At 32.8% G+C, this 20,021-nt stretch overlaps 1 non-coding gene across 1 annotated transcript; it reads left to right on the forward strand.

Annotated features, from left to right (window-relative positions):
• The first annotated feature begins 7,282 nt into the window (after positions 1-7,282).
• TRNAR-ACG (transfer RNA arginine (anticodon ACG)) lies at positions 7,283-7,355 on the forward strand. The gene has a single exon. It is a non-coding gene; the product is annotated as a tRNA-Arg (tRNA).
• Positions 7,356-20,021: the final 12,666 nt, after the last annotated feature.

A 20,021-nucleotide genomic window follows, 5' to 3' on the forward strand; every position in this document is an offset into this window, starting at 1 on the left:
GTAATGAAAGGGGATAGAGGCCTTGATTCAGTAGAAATCACTTTGATTGTATAGTAAAAGTTTATTCCATGAATCTCTGGTATATATAAAATGATTTACAGACTAAATGCTACACCTACCGTGGGTTTCTAAGACCAAAATCTCTGTATAAAATATATCGTCATCGGTAGAATTACCTTTGACGAAATAGAGATAACAACATATTTTATACGATTTTGATTTCAGAAACCCACAATCAGAGAACTTTAATTATGACAGTAAATACATAAATAATAACGAGACATCTTGACTACTAATTATAGTACTATTAACACCATTAATACTAGTATAAGTATATATAACTCGTTTATTTTAGTTTTCTATATTATCTTAACTTTAATCAGTTTTACTATCAGCCATATTGACAGCCCATAGTTTGACGTCTTTAAAACTTGCATGATGGAATTGTAATTGCATTCTGCAGCGAACAGACTTGCCGCACTTCGGCTAGTTAGGAAACAATTTTCCTTACACATTGATGGCTTTAATTTAATTAGATATTGTAAGCTATTGTAGATAATGAGAGCCTTTTATTGAAAAGGTTTTTAAGACATAGAATTAATTGCACAATATTAATTAAATGTTCAGGACGTTAATTTCATACCCAATCCAGTGAATTGTAGCTCTTGTAACGATAGATTTACATACAACTAGCTGTCTCCCACGACTCCGTCCGCATGGAATAATAAAAAATAACAAATTATTTCCCCGCAATTATTCCAATTTTTCCCACCTTTATCCTTCCCTAGATCTCCACGAACATTTCATGACCAAACTAAGATAGATACGTTAAGCCGTTCTCGACTTTTAGCGAAACCAACGAACAGCAATCAATTTTTATATATATTTTATATTCAATATTTGATCATAAGTGGGAAGTGAATTTGATACTTTAACTATATCTGTTTTTAATTCCGACTATTTGGTGTAATGCAACATATGTTCTCTGATGAGTTCCCCTTCCCTGCATGTCATAATCACGAAAGTTTCAAACGCTAGCTTCAACTTCGGTTATTAAAAACTTCACGGAATCATCCTCGATTTTATATTAAAGTTCCTTCTGTTATATGTTACATTATTAAATATAACTAGTAATTATTTCTAATAATTTTCTTTAGTATAAAACCGGCAGAATATTAATTGGCAGAATGGAAAATGTATCCCATTTGGGACGATCGGCCAACGAATTAATCGGCCCAATGGGATTTTTTTTATCATGGATTCAAGCGGTCCAATAGGAATTCGATTCGCCGATCGTACCAACGTGAAGCAACATTTGTAAAGCGTGTTTGTCGAACAAAATAATTACGACAGAAGAGTAATGCTTGAAATCCCTGTCTGAAGATCAACGTATAATTTTTAAAGCTTAGTGGTAGCACTTAACTCCATTTATTATTTTACTGAAGTATTGTAACATTTCGTTGTTTAAATAAAAAACTGTACAAAAAAGATGTTCCTTAGTTTAAGATTTCTTTAAAGAGTTCTTACTTAAAGAGAGCTCTTGAGCTTCGTATAAAAGTTTATGATTTGTTTTTAACGAGTACTTTTTTACTTGTATTATTTAATGTGATTTAAAGTTCTTTCTTAAACTAAATTCCCTAGAATCATAATTTTATTACAAATCTTATTAATATTATAAATGCGAATGTTTAGATAGATGTTTGTTTGTAGGTACATATCTTCAGAACGGATGAACGGATATCTATGAAAATTGGCATACATATAGAACATAGTCTTGAAGAACAAATAGGCTACTTATTAATTCCGCGCGGACAGAATCGCGGGCGACAGCTAGTTTAATATTTTGATGGTTTAAATAACTTTCATAAGACAAAATCATTTGCGATGCGTGGAGATGACAAGGAATTGGAAGTGAACGACTTTCCTCTAACTCTTAATGACAAAAGTTTTTATCAACGTCTATAACTTCGCTCCTTTACAAAATGAGGACATAATCAAGATTTGTCAACTGTCAAAGTTCTTAAAATATTCATAAAGAATTATTGGTGAATTCAAATAATATTTATGACGTTACCACGAGTTACCACTGCTTAAAAAACCGGAAAATGAATAAGTATTCAATATTTCGTAATTGACACCTCACCTAAGATCACATACTGTAATATTAACGTGAAATACTTTCCGAAGTGGGTAGGAAATATATGTCCTCGACTGTAATTTAAAATGTACATTAATTCCATTGTATTTTTATTATAACAGTAGTTCCACTACCAAAACAAATTTCTACGTAACTCTCATGAATAATTTTGCCCTCCTACATGATATATCGGTGTCGGTTTCCGTCTTGTCGCAGATTTATGAACGTTTCGGCTGTTTTATGCCGTGAGATGATAAAAACTGCATCGTATATTTATGTAGCACTAGCTGTCGCCCGCGACTCCGTCGATGAGGAGTAAAAAAATATAAGTAGCCTATGTGTTTTTCCAGAGTATGTTCTATATGTATGCCAAATTACATCGAGATCCGTTCAGCCGTTTTGGAGATACAAAACAAACATCCATCCATCTAAACATTCGCATTTATAATATTAGTAAGAAGTAAGCTTGTGTCTCGATGGAACTCCGAGATCATCGACCATGGGCTTCTGCAATAAAAGAAGAACTGCAGATCGGTGTTTTAAATAGATAACGCTCGCTTCTTGAAAGACCCTAAGTTGTACTGGTTTGGAAAGACTGGTTAGTTTACTCCTCATGTAAAACTTGTCTTTCAGTTGTAAATAATTTTTATTAAACTTAAATAATACTTTTTTGTCATGGCTTTTGTTTTGTGCAGAGGCACGATTTATTAAAGCTTTTATCGACCTTTGTCCACGTCTAGAGTGGACATGTTTCAATTTTTTATAATGAAATATTGCTTCTTGGGCCAAGCACTTGACTTGAAATCTGCAGGTCCTGGGTTTGAATCCCGCCATGTACCAATGTGTTTTGGATTTCCGATTTACATATATACATTTATCCGACGTTCTTACTGTGAAGGAAACATCGTGATGCAACCGGCACATATCTGAGAAGAAATTCAAAGATATGTGTGAAGTCAACCAACCCGCACCTGGTCAGCGTGGTAGACTATGCCCTAATCACTCTTAACTTAGGGTAGGCTCTGAATCCCTCAGTGGGGACGTATAGTGAGTTGATGATGAATTTAATATGCAATTTTTCTGTTACATTACTACTTTTTCTCAAACTTCTAAACATGCTACGAATGCATAGAATGCAATCAACGCGTAATGGGAATTTATGGATGTTTCTTAAGATCTGGAAAAGAAGAAAATTACAGTCTGGAACTTATTTTTTAATTCTATGCTGCATTATGATATCTCTATTTAAAATATATTAAATAAAGTGACAAAATAAATCAAATTCTGTGGATTGCATTATACTGTGTAGTTAATTCGCAGTGTATTTGTAATTCGAAACGCATAGGATTTGGCGCGGTTGCCAAGCTTAGCGCAATAAATTGTTTGTCGTAACACACGCTTCGTAAACGCTAATCGATTTTGATTATGTGGTTAACCACTGATCAGTTTATTATAATTTAATTTATATTCAGTAAAATTTAGCTAATAATTGTTTATATTGCATGTTTTATTTTTCTATTATAAGGTGGCAAATGAGCAAGCAACTGATTCGCTGAAATGGCGAAGCATTACCCATAGACATCTGAAATTGCAAATGTGTTGCCTACCTTTAATAGTTTGAGGATTTCCCCTTCCTATATGCCTTCTCCTTCGTGAAATCTACTTCACTTTCCTATCTTTTCCTATCTATGTTTTCATTTTAAAAATAAAAATCCGATGTAAAATCGAGTTTATATTAAAAAAGTTTTCTATTATTCTTATTCCATGTTAAAGTCCGTTATATTTTAATTGGAATGTATTTTTGTTTTATAAATTTCTAGCTAGCTTTCCAGTAAGAAAAAGTTTTATAAGTACATTTCATGTCATCAATCTTCGTCTGGCGATGATTTTTGCAATCTCAAACTTGTGGCTTCAGCGAGCTCGTAAAATGCGAATGTCCATCAATCTTTGTTTAGTTTAATCAAATTAATACTTTTGTATTGTTACGTAACATTTCTCTTTATCATTTTGTTAAGGTCATCGTTCGATGTTACAAAAATTATAAATGCGAATGTTTGGATGGATGGATGGACGGATAATGTATGACTAAGGTATATGACGTACTAATATGCTAGTTAAATATACGACATATATGTTGGTATGTAATACAAAAAAAACGAAGAACATAGTAGTATATAAATTTACATAAAATAAACAAATAAATACACTCGTTCGTAGCTTTATGTAAATTCGGGGAAAAATACGACACGATTGACACCCCATTCGTTTAAATCTGGTTAGTCGTTTAAACTTCATACGGTCACAATGGAATTGAGATATATACAAACCAACATAGAAAAAGCGCGGAAAACATTAATGTGACGTGATAAAAACTAACACACAAAAACAGTCATTTTATAGACCCATTATATCGGATACTAACTTAAGTTTAAACAATAACTTTCATAAAGACAAAGTAATTTTTTTATATTATTATAAGGTGGCAAACTAGCATAATGAATTAACCATTTTTTTGGAATGGGAGGGAGGGGAGCTTCGTAGCCCCCTTCTTTTGGGGGAAAGACAGGGTTATTAATTTCCTCTAAAAAGCAGGACACTCCCTAGGCGGTCAACCTCAAGTGCGACTACGAAGGTCCAGGAAAAAACTAAATTGAACTGAATTCACCAAAATAGCAAAGCAACCTTTGCCCATGAGCATTCGCAATTGCATTAAAGAGAATTATTTAATCATTCTACGCGTCATGCAATGGACTTTTTTAAAGTCAAGAAACGTAAACAAACATTTTTCAAACTTGCTACATTTTTTGTCTCTTACATTTTACTTACATGTTTCGCTTCGTGATGACATTTAATAACGCTTTTAGCGACGCTTTGATGTAGTCCATTAGCAGTGTGCACCGCAGACGCCTTTACGTGACAATACATACGAAATGCTATTAGCGGTGCGAATCAAAGTAAATTAACGAAATTAACACAATTATTAAAAAAAACAACTAAATTTAAAACTAATTGAGTCCGGCGTTGCGTAACATAGAGATTTTTTTGAGTTCTAAGGAAACTTACTTACCAAAGTTTCATCAAAACATTACTAATTTTTATATTAAACATACATTTAGGATTTTAAAAATTCAAACTTTTGTACTATATTATTTAGTAGCTTTTGCCCGCAACTCCATCCGCGCGGAATTTAAAAAAAAACTTAGTAAGTAACCTTTGTATTTTTGCAGACTGTGTTCTACATCTTTACCAAATTTCATTAAGATCCATGCAGCTGTTCTGGAGATATCTAGTAACATCTATTCAACCAACCTGCACTTGGCCAGCGTGGTTGACTATGGCCTAGTCACCCTTAACTTAGGGTAGGCTCCGAGCCTCTCGGTGGGGACGTATAGTGAGCTTATGATGATGAAACATCGATATATATATCCAAACATTCACATTTATAATATTAAGTAAGGTGTATATAAACAAGGACATATACAACTGTATTTATATGTGTACATTGTAATATGAATACCAAAGACATTTCTCATTCTATTTGAAATCAGACGTAGTAAGTCAAGCGTTGGAATATTAATGTACATGAGAGCAATATTCACGATATTAATATTTAATATAACCACCTTGTGATTGCCCTAAATATGTCATATGATATATATTGTTTCACTATGTACGTAGCAAAAAACTGTCGTAAAGAATATTTCGTAGACGTCTACGTGCTACGAAATTCCTCTATAATGTCTACGCCATCTTTTGATCTTTTAACAACTTTATAGTTGTTTTTGTGACTCCGTTTTTAGTTTTTAAAGATTTAAAGCTGAAAGACGAAGGTGAGGATTTCATCATCAACCTGTTTTATCTCTACGGAGGGTCGGCACAGTATGTGCTACTCCTCCAAACATCTCTATTAACATTTTACTACTTACTCTCTTACTAATATTTTAAATACAAATGTTTTAATGAATGGATGTTTCTTAATTGGTATAGAGGTAGAACACTGCCTGGAGCACTAACACGAATTATTATTTTTTTAATTTTTATTTAGCAAAGCTAGTGTTGGGTCAATATTTTGCTACATTTTCGGATTTTCTTCCTAAGAATAGATACTAAATAAAGTAGATTAGTAGGAGATGGCGAGGCATCAGAAGAAGAAGAAGAAAGTAGATAACATTAAGGTTATTGATAATGGCAGTTGTTTAAAGTTACTTAAAAATTAAAAAAAAATAAACAAATCAAAATTGATATTCCATTTTCAAATTCATATTTTGCGCATATTGGGAACGAGGCAAAGGCATCATTTGTATTTCATTAGAGGGATAAGCCGCTTTCAGAAAGCCATTAGGTTCCTCTTTGATGCTGTACGTTGTTGAGCACCATGCTCAAATTGAATTTCATTACGTTCTTCAGAGTACCTTTACGTAGACCTCTGGGGCATCCATTAAGTAGTTTATAAAATTTTTAAAAGCACAATTTTGTTTAATACTAAGAATCTACTTTAAATAACTTAAGACCTTTACATTTGATTTGTAGTGAAATAATATAAAAGCAACATTGGAGTTAATTATCTATTTTAAATTTTATTTTCATTCCGTTTTCTCCGAAAGTTATAATAAATATTATTTGATATATTTTTTATGTTTTAAAATCAGATAGAAATAAAAGATCAGACGAGCTTTAGAAATAATTTAGAGAATTATCGCAGTGCCTCAGCCCAGGGGTTTAACTTAATCTCAATTCACTTTAAGATAAGCTCCGGGGAGTTTGTCAAAATTAAACACTTTTACTCCGACAACTTAGTTTAAAGAAGGTGAGTTGAGTTGTGAGGTTTAATTTTTACAAATGAAAATGTTCATACTACGCATCCATCTATTCTCAATATTTAGAAAAAATGCTTGTATAACAATATATTTTACCATGAAAAGATATTGCTGTCTTATACATTGCAAGCTATAGCTTGCTTATATGCAAGTAATTTATTTAACCCTAACTCCGACTTAATTGGATTTTAATAATATGCAAAGACAATAATATAATGTTTTAAACATTTTGCTACTGATTTTATATCTGTATTTATTACTAAAGTGTTAACCAATTTAAACATGAAAGTCTATAAATAGTTATCTAATTTTCAAACCCAATAGCAACGGCCCTGTGGCGCAATGGATAACGCGTCTGACTACGGATCAGAAGATTCCAGGTTCGAATCCTGGCAGGGTCGCTGCAACTTTTTTCATAAATTATTATTTAAATTACATGCTTTCAAAATGTATGTAAACAAGTAAAGTATTTTAAGTGTCTTTGATATTATTTTCATTAGTAAAACGAATGTCTTCCGCAAACAATTGGTAAAGTCCGGTCTATCTATAGACTAAAATTTACTGTTTTATAATATATATTTTGGTATATTCAGAACAGTGGTGTTTTACTCAATTTATCCATGCTGGTAATAATATATGAAATTCTTTTTAACTATTATAAAGAAACACATCTTGAATATTTAGGGGCCTATTTTAAGGTAAATTAATTCTAAATCCCATTCGAGTAATTACTTACTAAGAGATTTAAATCTGTTCCTGGGGAAATAAAGCTAAAACCGAGGGGGTTTCATTATGAGCGTTCATTCGTAATCGCACCGGAAGACGTTATGTTTCACACGAGGGTAGAACAGATATGTAGAGTAGTAGACAGTGCTAATGTTTGAAGGCCTCTGGTAATACAAGATAGAACATTATTGTGTTCACAGTTTATGCTACTGCTATGCGAACCTCGTGTGAAAATGGCATTAAGAGGGTAAGATTATGCTGGAAATTTACTCCTACTATTACTCAAATATTATACAACATTAAGCGATAAATAAATAGAGTAGATAAAGTATTTTCAAATACAAGCTATCGCTCGCGACTTCGTTCAGACAAACTATGTTCAAGATGAGATACCATCCATTCATCTAAAATTTCGCATTTATAATATTAGTAAGATTTTTATTTCTGTAAATAAATGTTGCTTGTTGTTAATGAGTTTACACTAGACGTATTTGCTCAAATTCTCCTTTATTTTTATTGCATGAAAGGCAGTTCAAAGTTTTTATTTTGATTGTAGTTTGCATAGGCTGGCTCGTGTAGAGTTTAGAACGAAGTCTACTTTTTTCAATTGCCGTTTCTACACAAACAGCTGAGTCCGGGGAAAATAAACCACTTCGCTGGATTACGTAAAAGGGTATACATGTGAATTTCCACTTCTGAAACACCCGAAAATATAGCTATCGCAGTTTTTTGCAACCGAATGAGAGAGATGATAGTATGTTTATAGGAATAATTAGTTTTAATTGGATAATATGCTTTGAATTTAGTTTTTACTTTAAAACAATGTATGCATGTGATTGAATTCTGATATGGTTTAGATATTCCGTAGATCCGATAGATGGCGCTGTGCGTTAGTTGTAAAATATATCTTTTAAATATATTGGAATACGAAAAGCAAAGTAACAGCATATATTCTTGCGTTTCAAGACTAATAGCTATTACCCAAAGATCGACTTTAGTTGTAAATAATACTTAATTTACGCATCTTAAAGTACATTGTAACTCAATAAATATTTGAAATATAATAATGTTGGCTTTTCGTCAAGTTTCTTTTGTTGTTATTTTCAATTACTGACAATTAGAGTTTGGAATAATGAACTGCCAAAGCAACTGGAGTCTCGTTTCACGGGGAACGTGACTCATTTAATAAACAGTTACTTGATACTGAAATTGTTTCGACGTTAGACATTAATGTGACCGTGGGCTTTCACTGCTAAAAACTTAGTATACCAATATATTCTTTATCCTTCTCTTTCTTCTTGAAAAAATCTTGGTAACATAGTTTTTTTTGTACGATTCATCTTATAAATAATCTCTATTTTGTCATCTAGTTTTATCTTAATGTCATCTTAAATATAAGCATAGTAGTTTTCTTATATAAGAGAATGGGGCAAACTAGCAGCGGAAACACCGAGGTGTGTATCGATGCCCATGGACATCAGCAATACCAGAGGAACCGCATGTATGTTGCCAGCCTTTGAGATGGGAGCTCGCTTCTTGTAGGACCTTAAGTCGTGTTGGTATGAAAATACCGCGACAGATTCCACAACGAGGCTGTAGTTTTTAAAATAATGTTCTTACGAAATGTTTATGTTCTTCATGTTGTGTCTGTCCCCGATTAGTGAAGATTGGTGGCCAGTTTTTAATAATTTTTTTTCTAACACAAGGTGGCCAACGAGCGAGCGGCCACCTGAAATCGCTGAAATAGCGAAGTGGTCGTTGCCCATAGACATACGCAATTGCATATGCGTTACCTACCTTTAATCGACGGAGGAGAGGATGCACAGAAAGAAAATATTTTCCCTTCTCATGCATCCTCTCATCCGGAAAGTCCACTTCCACTTCCCATCCTTCCCTTATAAGAAAAAGGGTGGGAAGGGAAAGAGGATTAAATTAGGCCTCCGGGACACACACTCATCAGACGAAACGCAGAATTGCGTCCACTTCACGCCTGTCTTCTGTGTTCTTAATATCCAAAAAAAATCCGAATCAGATACGGTTTTCGTTACTATAAATATAAGTCAAAGACCAAATAAGTATAACTTAAAAATTAGGTGACTGTAACCAAATGAAATTATGAGTGCCTACAGTACTTGATATAAAATAGGTTAAGTCCGTTATATAAAAATTATAAATTATTAATTAAAATGATATCTTATCAATACGAATTTTATGTCAACAAGCTTATTGAATAACTTTTGGAGCGCGGAATTTGATAAGGCTCTTTACTTTTAGGTATTTTAATATGAATTTTATTTTATTTTCGTCATATGTAGTCTTAAAACGGTACATATTCGGGGAAATACTTTAAGTTTTAAAAATAGAACAGATAACTTACCGTCTGTTTCTGACGCCAAAATCTCAGTATAAAACATTTTTAATCCTTGTCATTGTGTTTCAAAAACTAGAGATGACTATATTTTTAAACCGGTATTTTACTGTCAGAATCTCACGGTTAAAAAGATCGATATAAAGAGCACCTGAAACCAACGGGAATGTACTTTTTGAACATGGAAGAGGCGCGATACGTTAGGACTGCTAAACGAAAATGTCTACCTACCCCACTGGGTTATGGGCGTAGGGTTATTATTTGAATTACCAAGAAAACATAAGAGTCGACCAGCTCAGATATCGCTAGTGAGACGCAGTAGAGCTGGACCTGGGAGGTACAAGTAATGGACTTGCAGGCAACTGCGCAGGACAGGCTACTTTGGGAATCTCTTGTGTCGTAGACCAAGACCCACTTCGCTGTGCCAGCAGAGTAAGAGAATATAAGGATATTTAAGGTTTGTTTGAAAATATTTTATAACCTTACTTTTCCTTTTATAATCTTTTAGCGATCCAACGAGGACGAATTATACGCTCCGACGATCAAAAACCCTGCACACACGGCTGAAGTCGTATTCGTTTTTAATTTTTGAATTGAAACTACTTTTGCCTTTTCCTGTGTGTGTTATAGAACACAATTTTGAACTCTGTTCTGTTAAAGGATTCTAATTTCGATATAAGACAAAGTAGGTGGCGCTACCATCGCACTTTAAATTTAAAACTGGAGTACGCTTTCAAGTGTTTTAGGAACTATCTATTTGATATCAAATAGTTTTTTTAACGACAATTCTGCTGATAAGATGCTTTTCATATTCTCGATATTCCAACTATTCGCGTTTCTTTATGTAAGTAAAAACTATGAAAGTGTAAAAAGAAAACTGTCTTGCTTTCGTGTGTTAAGTGTTAAATAATAATTAGGAGTGCCCCCTAGTGTAAGAAAACTACACTAAGTCACTAATTAAAACACCATTAAAGGACTGGATTATTCAATTTAACATTGATATTCATTGGTGGTAAAGGACTTTAGAATTTCTAAAACATCGTAGCGTATAAAAAAGCGAAACAAACTTGAATTTCTATAGGTTATTTTTATTACATTTTCCTAACGACGTTCTGAAAGGACGAGCAATATTTTAATATAAGAGACGTGTGGTGGCACGCCTTCTAATGGCCGACAACAAAGAGCTGCTGAAAGCGTTATTAGATGTATTCAGCGCAGGTTAAAAACACCATCCGATACAAGACGGGCCTTGTGGTGGCATCATGCTACATAATATATAGGCTGAGTAATATATAAACAAGATTTTGTAATGACAAAAATTATCAGACCGAAGAATTCTGAAATATAAACAGTAAAAAAAACCAATGTGATTAAAATTAGTCTTGTTATTTTAGACACCGTTTAGTATTTCAGCTTTTGTTTTTATTTGTTTTTTTTTTATATCATAAGGTGGCAAACGAGCGAGCGGCCACTTGAAATCGCTGAAATAGCGAAGTAACCGTTGCCCATAGACCGTTGTAGTAAGTAAGTTGTTTATTTACTAATCGTGGGTATTTGAGATCTTAATTCCACATTTAAAATATATTGTCAACTGTGTGAAAAAAGGAAGACTCTGTCAATACGTTTTATACTACCTGTCGCTCAGGACTCCGTCCACGCGAAAATAAAAAACATAATTAGTAGTCCATGATTTCCAGACTATGTTCTACATCTATGTCAAATTTCATCGAGATTTATTCAGCCGTTCTGGAGATACCTTCTAACAAACATCTATTTATTCAGCTATCTAAACATTCACATTTATAATATTAATAAGATTTTGGTGTCAGGAACCAAAGGTCAGTATTCTTTAGTTCTATTATTAAACCGGTTTGGTGATGCTAATTTACGAGCACAACGAAATGTTAGTCTGATAGTAACATGGCTAGTACATCGTATAAAATGCGAATTTTAATTAAACACTAAGCAGTAGGTCTACGTTATTTTTGTGTAGTCTGGTCGGTATTATTGTTGGTATTCAGAAGAATAGCGACCTTTATAATAGCTGCCTTCCATTGGTTTCTTCTCATTTGAATAAGAACAAAGCTGAATGAAACGTCTCGGATTTTTTATTGTGCTTTTCTCATTTTGCCTTCCTAAAATATAAATATTTTCGTAAGAGTGTTTGATTTGTGCGAGGGTTCTGTGTACTTATGACTTGATACCATTGTTAAATATAAGCTATTATATGAATTAAAATTTCATAGATATTTGTACTTTTTAAATTAAAATCAGACTACTTATAATCTTACAAATTTTATGAATGGATGGATGTTTGTTTGAAGGTATCTCCAGAACGGCTGAACGGATCTCGATGAAGTTTGTCATACATAAAGAACATAGTCTGGAAGAACACATACTCTACTAATAACTCTTATTTTAATTGCGCGCGGACGGAGACACGGGCGACCGCTAGTTATTCTTATAAATTCTACTTGAAAATCTTTGTACTCGTATGTTGAAAAGGCAACCAATTACTAATGGCACAAGAATTTACCATTTAAAACATGTTGTGCACCTAAATCTTTATTAATTTATCAATCATTATTTTACGACACTACATTCATATTATATTTATCAATAATATTTTATTTTATGTGTGTAAGTAAATATTTTATTTTATGTATATGTGTGTGAGCTATGTGTATGTGATGCGTGAATACATACACATACATTTATTTATCTATCTAATAGAGCATTTCAAAGTCTGCTCCCAAAGGGGCGTCCCTTGAAGTTTGCCTCAATTTACTATACGTAAATAGATTACGAAATATATTCGTCCCTGCTGGCTAAAGAAGGAAAATCGAGTATTTATTCGACGACTTACATAGAAACACCTATGTATCAATACATGATTATACCTAAGACTTTTAGTGTAAAAGGTCATTGCCATGTGCCATTATCAATTTTCTTCACTATGATATTCACTATAGTTGTCGCGCGTTAATCCGACCGCATATAAAAACAACTTTGTAATTGCCCTATGTGTTTTTCAGTGTATGTTATTCATCCGTGCCAAATTTAATCAAGATTCGTTGAGCTGTTGTACATACCTTCTAACATCCATCCATCTAAACTTTCGCCTTTATAATACTAGTAATAAGATGAAATATCAACGTGGATTAATCGTAATAACTTTAGAACATAAATAAGTTACAATTATTTTTGACTCGTTTTAATATTATATAAACCAAACGAGTCGACACTAAACAAATAGTATTACAAGGGCACTTGTTCCAATCCAAATGTGAGATTTAAAAGGTTCTTTTCTTCGAAGAACGATTGAACGTCATGAATTATTCAATTTCATTACTCTTGTACCGGTCTAAATCAAATGTGGTCCTTTCCTAGTTTCCGTACCCTTCAATAGTTTACTCTGGTGATTTATTTATTCAACTTTAAATATACGTTCAACTTTTTCCGTCTTTCCAAAGTCTACAACTCTCACCCAAGCAACCAACCCTTCTTGGAAGGTTAGAATGTTGGAGCGTTGGAAGTTTGGAACAATGGAAGCGCCAAGTAGTCTAATGGTTAAGGGTACGGATTTACGATCACAAGTTCGGCGGTTCGAATCCCGCCATTTGACTTTTGTCGTAAACTATGCCTTAGCACAAGCACAGAGCTTAGTTGGAATGGTTAAAGAAATATTAGTAAATTTAAAAAAAATGCAGTCAACTTTTTCCGTAGTTTCGAATTCTATAACTTTCACCCAATCTTCCAACCCTTCTTGGAAGGTTGGTATATTGGAACATTGGAAGGTTGGAATAATGGATGTTGGGATGTTGGAACGTTTTCTGCAAAGAATTAAGTAACAGTTCATTATAATTTTCTTTTAATTCTGTTAACTCTATCAATCTCTAGACTTGTAATAACAGACATTTATTATTGTATGAAAATTTCCAAGTTTTGCGTCGTCGTTGAATTATTAAGCTTTCGACAATATCGCTACTGAGATAGTTTACGTTAATTAACTCACAAACAATAACTTGTTAGCTCCACTAATAATACCTTGAGGCTACAACTGATAAATTTGGACAGAGTTTATGATTTAACTATACAACAAAATAATTTTACGGAGCAAAGATTTTCATGTGTTATGTATATAATATGTTTATGTTTAAATTATTCAAACTTTCGTGAGACATTATACTAAACTGATATATAAACACGGCTAAACACTCATGTATATACGCGGCCCGTCGCTCACTAATAGTGAGCGAAGGGCCGCGTCGGCGAAATAATACCAGTACCACTCATCCTGATGAAGGGCCCCCGATGGGCTCGAAACTAGTCGGTGCCGCCACCGGACGAATATACGTCAGTGTTCAGCCGTGTTTATATATCAGTTTATGTTTATGTTTATTACTAATATTATAAATACGAAAGTTTAGATGCATGGATAGATGGATGTTTGTTAAAAGATATTTCCAGAACGGCTGTGTGGATCTCCCTGTCATTTGGCGTAGATGTAGAGCATAGTCTGAAAGAACACATAGGCAAACAATTAAGTATTTTTATTTAACTAACTAACAAATAGGAAACCAATAAAATATTTATATTTATCAGTCACTAGAAAAAAACGTATTTTACTAAATGCTGAAATATTTCTTTAAAATATATGAAAAAATACGATGTAGTTTGATTGAAGAGAGTCACAGGATCTTATGTTAATTATACACTCATTATCTAAATGAACGAATTTAAAAATTCTTTCACCATAACAATGTACTATTAATACTTAAACGAGTTCCTTTTTTCTATATGTTTGTATGCACCTTTGTTAAAGTTAACGAAACTGCAATATACTTATTGTACTGTAGGGATGTCGAATGGACAATAACATAAATATGTTGGCTCCATATAGACATGGTAACGTATTGCACCGCTCATGAATATTCTGCGTTCACTTACTGATTTATAGCGGTCGGTTTGCGTCTCGTCCAAGATTTATGTCAGTTTCAAATGCTACGTCGCGTGCCTGGTCAAAATCAAATTGTGATATCTAATGCGACTATAATATGCCCATAACAATTAGGATCTCAAAGCGAGATCTTAGCCCATCTAACACATTCTACGTCCATAACTATGCATGTTGTTATAACGTTTTTCTTTTACATATAAGTAATCTAATCGATATTTTTGTATTAAGATACTAACAATTTAAAATGCTGATTAAATGTTATTTTACTGTACGAATATTTTTAAAAGTGGTAGACGCCAGCAACAAATCATTTGGGTTAATGTGCCGGCTTACCCGGTGAAATACCACGATGACACAGAAGACTGGCGGGCGTGAAGTGATAGTAATCCGCGTTTCGTCTAATGAGTGAGCGTTCCGTAAGCATAATTTTAGTTCTCTTTACCTTCCCACCCTTCTCTTATAAGAAAAGGATATGATGGAGAAGGGAATTTGTCGGAGGAGTGGATGCATAGGAAGGGGAAATATTTTCTTTCTACGCGTTGATTAAAGGTAGGCAATTCATCTGTCTATGGGCAGCGGCCGCTCCGCCATTTCTGTAAATTTAGATGGCAGCTTGTTCGTTTGCTACCTTATAATTTAAAAGAGGTCCCACAGGTCCCTCACTTTGCCTAACAAAATTCCATTTACTTGACCTTTGACGTTAAGTGTGTAATTAGATTAATGGATTTCTTAATTAAATTTGGTTTCCATTCGACCTTTGGAGCTTACATAAATATTTGCTGGTTAGATTGATTTTGTTAGAAGGAAAGAGACGCGTGGGTCGTAGGTAAAAGTCGTGGCTACGTATTATTAGAGAATCAACTGGGATTAAGATAGCGGAGGAAATGTTCCTCCTCGAATTAGACTGGAATAAATTTACCAAAGTTAGCTGCCAACCTTCATGACTAAAGCATTGGAAGAAGATTGATTTATTTCCTTTTTAATGGCTTGTTTTTTGTCTTTATTAATTTAATATGTTAATTTTCTTGTCTCCGATAATTGTATTATATTCGCTAACCAATATGTGAACAGAGAAACATTTGGTTTTTCTAAACACGGCTCACTTTGCTATTTCGAAGCATTCAGGTGGCTGCATGCTTGTTAGCCATTTTATGATTTAAAAACCAGTCTAAGGGATGAACAAACTTATAAAATTTGTAGCATAGTAATAAAACAAATATAAGACATTTGTCCAAAACAAGACGGCAAAGACAATTTTTAGTTTAAAAATATTATATTAAATTAAAACACTCAAATAATAAAAATCATCTTAAAAATAAAATTTCCTGCAACTGTTTTATATTCGTAGTGCCATTAATCTGATTGAGGTCGAAAAAATATAAAGTTAAAAATTCACCCGCTCCAAGCTTGTAAAGATGAACTTTTGAAAAGAGTCAAAGTTCTCAAAAAAATGTTTGCGAAAATTTATCACAGTCGTGACACTGGTGCGTTTGAAAAACACGAATGCACTTTTTTTTATTTTAACTCTTAATAATTTCTACACTACTGATTTATTTTTATTTTATTATGAGTATGAACTATGAATGTGAAGGAGTATAGCGTTAGAGGTAAGCTTATGAAGAGATGAATGGATTGTTTAAAGTGACATGATCGAGAATGGAGTGACGACTGATGACGTAAGATAGATCGATATGGTGGACAAAAACTGGTGCGCCAACCCTACGTGAGAGGGATCAGAGAAATGATAATGATTGTATTAACGAGCATAATTCTTAGTACCCATAAGTACATTATCTAAATTAACCTGCAATAGAATTTTATAATTAAAATTATAATATAATTTTCGTGTAAAATCAATGTTATTTTGTACTGATGTAAGAAGGGCAATAGGAATTTTTAAGCTCGATATTCAATATTTTACTAGAATACGAGGCCATTAACATAAATTTTGAATCGATATTTAGATTTTTCGCTTCTAGGATTAATCGAATAGAATGGTACAATATTGTCAAGTATGTATTTCTATAAGTTGGTTTCTGAGTCGAAAACCTTGGTGTAAAACATATCTTCATCCCTGTCATTATCTTTAAAAAAAAAACAAGCATCGTAATGGTTTAAACGGGGATATTAGTCTTAGAAACCCACGGTTAATGCAGAAAAAACTATCGCAGATTAAAAATTCCACTCCTAAGTACTGGAAGTTTTTTCGTAGTTTGAAATAAAATTTTAGGATTACGGGACGTGCATTAAAAAGAGTAGCAGGTTTAAAAAAAATACACGTTTTTCCAGCCTCAATTTGTTTAATGGAAGTGGAAACCAAATGAAAAGCTCGACGGTTGTATCTTGACATCGTGCGATACGATTTCGAAATCGCTTACAATCATTTAATATCTTTCTTCCATTTCTACCTTCAAATAATGACGGTAATTTGTCGCTTTTATGTTCATTTACTTGATAACAATTCTAAATTTATATGAATAGAAACTTAAAATTTATTAAAATTTCTGCAAATAATACCAAATTCTCATAATCAAATCTATCACTGAAGATAAAAAAATATTATAATTTCGATTTTCATTATATTAAATATCGTCGACTATGTGAATAGCGCCCCCATTTTTCTTCCATTTGGCATAATTTAGAGTGCGCCAACGTAATGTATCGACTCGTGAAATACAATTTGCCAACCAAAAACACTCTGAAGTTACGTGCCGACGGAAAATTAATTTTACCATGTTTTAACAACGATTTTTATTAGATTTTTATACATTTTACATCAGCTAGAGATTCTAAAAATATATTAAATTCTCTTAAATAATTTAAAACTTTCTTTAATACTGGTTGTCGCCTGCGACTACGTCTGCGCGGAATTAGAAAAAATTAATAGCTATCCTATGTGGTCTTCCAGACTATGTTCTACATGTAAAATTGCAGCAAGATCGATGCAGCCGTCCTGGAGATATCTTCTAACAAACAACCATCCATCTAAACATTCGCATTTATAATATTAGTAAGATATTTTAGGGGAACGGTAAATAAGTAGGGAAAAACGATAAAACGATTACCGTTGAACTATTACCAAATAAAATGGTAAAAATAATTGCGCAGAGCTTCCAATGAAATAGACAAACAAAATTTAAATTTTTAAGTGAGCAGTCGTGTCTATTTGGATGCATTCAATGAACTGCGTTTTGAAATTTATTCGTGCTTTAATTTTTATAAGTATACTAACCATTTCGTAAACTTACTTCCAAGCTTCTTGTTGCTACAACCTTCAGTAATATTGTGAATATAAAAGATTTAGATTTGTGTATACAAAATCTAAAATAAATTCAAAATTATTTTACCATTAGGATGTTGCAGTATCCCTGAGTAACTTTTAATTTAATTTTACTTCTTAATCTATGTATATAAAAGAAAGTCGTGTTAGTTACACTATTTATAACTCAAGAACGGCTTTACCGATACGGCTGAAAATTGGTGACGCGGTAGCTGAGGGCATGGAGACGGACATAGGATGTTATTTATTCATTCTTTTCGAAGGTATGCCTTGAAGAGCTGCTATTTGTTTAACTTACTAATATTATAAATGAGAATGTTTAGATGGATGTGATGTGGATGGATGGATGGTTGTTTGAAGATATCTCTAGAACGGCTGAACGGATCTCGATTAAATTTGGCTTACGTATAGAACATAGCCTGAAAGAACTACACTAATTAAGTTTTTTTTATATCCACGCGGCATGAGTCGCGGCCGACAGCTAGTAATATTATAAATGCGAATGTTTTGATGGATACATGGATGCTTGTTAGAAGGTATCTCCAGAAAGGCTCCATGAATCTTGATGAAATTTGTCATATGTGTAGAGTAAAGTCTGGAAGAACACATAGGCTATTAAACGCGCATGGAGTTGAACGCAATAGCTATATTGCTAAAATGTTAACAAATAAACCCTTGGTTAAGCCAGGATGAGCTGTTATTTAATAAAAAAATGTTTCTGAACTCTGTTTTACATATGGATCTATTCTGGAAATAAGTTAAGCATTCTGGTAAATTTCATTCTACTGGATTATACTTTGATTGCTGTGGCGAATAATTCGCTTCATTTCAAGGACAATTAAACTTAAGACCGAACTATATGAGAGTCGAACTGAATATGAGATATAATCTTTTTGCTATTGCAAAATTTAAACTAGAAAATGAAGTTTGTAACTTTATACGTATAAAGATCATGTAATTAACTATGTAGGAAAAATGGCATCGTAATAAAGATGTCTCGACCTTTGAGTGTCTTCTAATGAAGTAAAACCACAGACTACTTTTATCAAGTACTATTGTAATGAACTTGAATGCAGTATCAATACATTGTTAGTACGGTTAACATTTTTCATATTTCTTTTCAATAAGCATTGTTATACTCCTAATTATTGACATTCCGAAGTATTGTTCTGTGTAGAAAATAAGAGAAGATTTCCATGCATTGTTACCTTATTCAGAAATACGTTTACAGATTTTATTATTTTTATGTTTTAGATATTTTAATGATTTAGGAAGGCATAGGGGACGGATAAAATATTGATACTACGATCTAATTGCTCGATTAGTTCACACACACATATATATATATATATATATATATATCGGCTCCAACGATTTTCATAAAATTTAGTATATAGGGGGTTTCGGGGACGATAAACCGATATAGCTAGGAATCATTTTTAGAAAATGTCAAATTTCTATCGGTAAGATCGAAAATATTATTCATACTTCATCATTTTATTAGTAATTCGTACATAAATATAATTAACAAAAAACACAATTTAAAAAAAATACCGAGCAAAGCTCGGTCATCCAGCTACTATTGATAAAATTGAACTGTCTGTATGTAATCTTTATATTTGGTACATATGTTTTAAAAAAAATATATATATTTTATGTTGACGAAGTCGCAGGCGACTGCTAGTGTGGAATTTAATTAGTTAAATAGGACTGCTTTATTTGCCTTCTATGAA

This window comes from Papilio xuthus, unplaced genomic scaffold, assembly GCF_000836235.2.
Source record: "Papilio xuthus unplaced genomic scaffold, Pxut_1.1 DF827570.1, whole genome shotgun sequence".
NCBI lineage: Eukaryota > Metazoa > Arthropoda > Insecta > Lepidoptera > Papilionidae > Papilio > Papilio xuthus.